The sequence below is a fragment of the Merops nubicus genome, unplaced genomic scaffold (genome assembly GCF_000691845.1).
Source record: "Merops nubicus isolate BGI_N331 unplaced genomic scaffold, ASM69184v1 scaffold3143, whole genome shotgun sequence".
Taxonomy (NCBI): Eukaryota; Metazoa; Chordata; class Aves; order Coraciiformes; family Meropidae; genus Merops; species Merops nubicus.
This window is the reverse complement of record NW_008596737.1, coordinates 15189-18059: the sequence shown is the minus strand read 5'-3', so window position 1 is coordinate 18059 and position 2871 is coordinate 15189. Positions and strand designations below refer to the sequence as shown.

Genomic DNA, 2871 nt, shown 5'->3' with positions numbered 1-2871 from the left:
CGGAGGCCGCGCTCTCTTCACAGATGCCACCGCTGTCGCCCCCCACCGGGCCCGGGGCAGCGAGAGCGCGGAGGGGCTGGGCGGCCTGTGCCTCGGCGAGCTGACGGCCGTCTAGTGCAAGAACATCCCCGATTACATCAGTGACAGAACGGATCGGGACCAGGTGCAATAAAAAAATTACCACTCTCCACGATGATTTGAGTGCGGGAAGCACTCGGGGTGGGTCCAGCTACGGGGAGAACTGCAGCCCGGTGTGGTTGTCACTGGTATGGTGAGCACTGTGGGGCAGGCGGGCCGCGAAGCGGACTGAACTGCACGCAAAGCCCGGAGCTCTGCCAGGCTTTAACTGTCCCATTAGCAGCCAAACGGGTCTCCCATCTTTCTTGTCCCACATCTTCCAAACCTGTCACGGATGCCACTGCATTCGTGCTCAGCAGCACAGAGGGCAAGGTCTGCTTGGGGGCTTTCTGCAGAGTGACCTGCTTGCTGGAAACCATCAGTACGTCACTGCTGGGGAGCCGGTCCGGAACCTGTGTGTTCTGCTTCTTCTTTGTCCTTAAATCTATACCTCTGCTCTCAAGTGCTCTAAACAGGCTGTAGCAAAAAGCAGCCATCTCTATGGAAACCTGCCCAGTCCTGCTGGTTGCGTGTAGGTCTTAGGCAGGAGGTTAAAATGAGGTAGCCAGAATTTTATGGAAGTTGATAAAAGTTTCTCTGGCAAAAACTGCACTGCGTGTTTTGGTGTTGCAATGCCAAAACATTTTCACATTCTGATTTTGTTTACTTTCAGGGCTCTGCAGCTCCCACCAGGAAAAACTTGCATAAAGACATAGTAATGTTCTGGGAAAAGAAGAAAACGAGTAAGTCTGTGCTCCCGGGTGGGATTACTGGGTGCTACATATATGACATGGCATGTGCTCTGTTCTTATTTCCCGATGTGCTGAGATCCATGCAAAGATCATCAGTGGGGATATTCCAGCTCCAGAAGTAGGATGGTTCTGTTTGACTTGTGCCAGTCAAACTCTGTGGTGCGCAGAGCTTCTGGGGGCACTGAAGGTTACTCTTCGCAGAAGCATTAAAATAGTTGCTGTGCATTTTAAGTGGTATCTCTGCTGACTGTCTGTGGCCAGGGCTGGTAGTGAATATGCAAGGGAAGGGGAAAAGAGCAGGATAAAACACATAGCTGCTTTCAGAGGCATTTCTCAGCCTGTAACAACCTGTGGCTTAGGAACCCGGGTTGCTGGACGAGGTCTCTTAGCCCTTGGAGAATTTTTTCTTCTGTGAAGTTACCCAGTTGCTTTTGTAAGTTGCATATTTCAGCATCCACAGCACTGTCCCCTGGTATTGAGGAAATTTCAAATGAGCGACTGCAATTCACAGTTGGAATTTGTAGTTTCTTTCTTAAATTCCTGTTTGCAGCATTTTGCCGCATCTAAGCCAAAATGCTGTTTCCACTGTACGAAAGAGCTGAAGGCGCTTGAAGTGACAGTGTAGTTTCACAAGAGAATTCAGGAACCATTTGTGCAGCTGCACAAGAGGAGTATAGTGATGTGAACTTTGTGCCCTTAGCTAGAAGTAGGACGTTCTTTAGGGATGTAAAAAAACCCAGTTTCAGAAGCATCGCTGCCTGCTTCAGAGCCTGGGCTGGGACACGGTCTTTTGCTGACCGCTTCTACCAGTAGGAAGGATAAGGCCGTTAGTAATATACATACAGGAAAACATTACCATCCCGTTCCTGAGTATATGGGAAAGCTAGGAGGTGGCTAACAACTGGAGGAATGAATAGATCAGTGCACGCACTCATGGCATATGACATAGCAAAGAAAAGGAGCGAGCCAAGTTAGAAAACATGTCATTAGTCCAATTCCATTCATATAGCAGTTGCCAAGAAAAAGCCTCACTACATACGTAATCCTCTTCCTGTCTTGATCTTGTCCTGCTGTCCCTGGGAACTCTACTTGAAGTGGACCATCAGGGAGCCCTTCCAGTAACTGGAAACCCTACATGTACTATGTAGGTAGGCTTCCCAACACCACTGCAGGCAGAGCCAGCTTTTATGCTATTAACTAGGAGGTGGTACACCTAGTGGTGACCTCCTAATTGGTTCCCACCCAAGGCTGGCCAGACCCTGGCTGAAAGCCAGTCAGGAGGGTCTTTCTTGCCTGGTTGTGGACATCATCCACATGCCAACCCTTATTCAGGGCTGGGGCTTTAAACCCCAGCACTTCACATGGGCTCCAGCTTTCAGCTGAGAACTGAATTAAGGAGGCCTCTTAATGTCTTGCGTTGCTGAGATCACTGTTGTGCATATAAAGAATTATGAGGTGCTTGAGCCAAGAAAAGAACAACCTACAGAGAGCTGAGTTTAGAAATAGGAAACCTGGATTTCAGACTCTGCTTAGGATTAGAGCAAGAGATGTGAATGTTGGCTGTTCACCCCTAGATGAATGGATACTTGAATGGTCGAGTGCTTCCCTTTTTTTAGGTTTATGAGTGTTGTGTGTGTAGCTCTGAGATCCAAGCCTGGAGACAGGTTTCAGAGGCCAGCAAATGAAAGGTTCGCCACAGCTTTGACTAGCCACAAACTTGCCTTCCAGAAAAGGAATAGCTGCATGGTTGCCTTCCTGAGAATTAACATCTCAGAGTAGCAGCTATAGAGGTGCCTGTTCACCTTTGTCCTTTCGCTGGGGTGTTAAGGCCTTCCTTAGAAATATGAATGGTATTATTCTAAAATAACTAATCAGAGAGCACTGAAGAAAACCAGCTGGTTGAAGTTCTCCCTTCCTGCAAAGTGTAGGTGTAACTCTGGAGAAGGCTTTGCAATCTCAACCTAAGCTTGGGTATGTGAAATAAATAATGAAGATGCTTCAG

General features: G+C 48.2%; 1 pseudogene; it reads left to right on the top strand.

The window, feature by feature from the left end:
* The first annotated feature begins 13 nt into the window (after positions 1-13).
* Positions 14-2871, top strand: part of LOC103769268 — a 16609-nt pseudogene continuing 13751 nt past the window's right edge.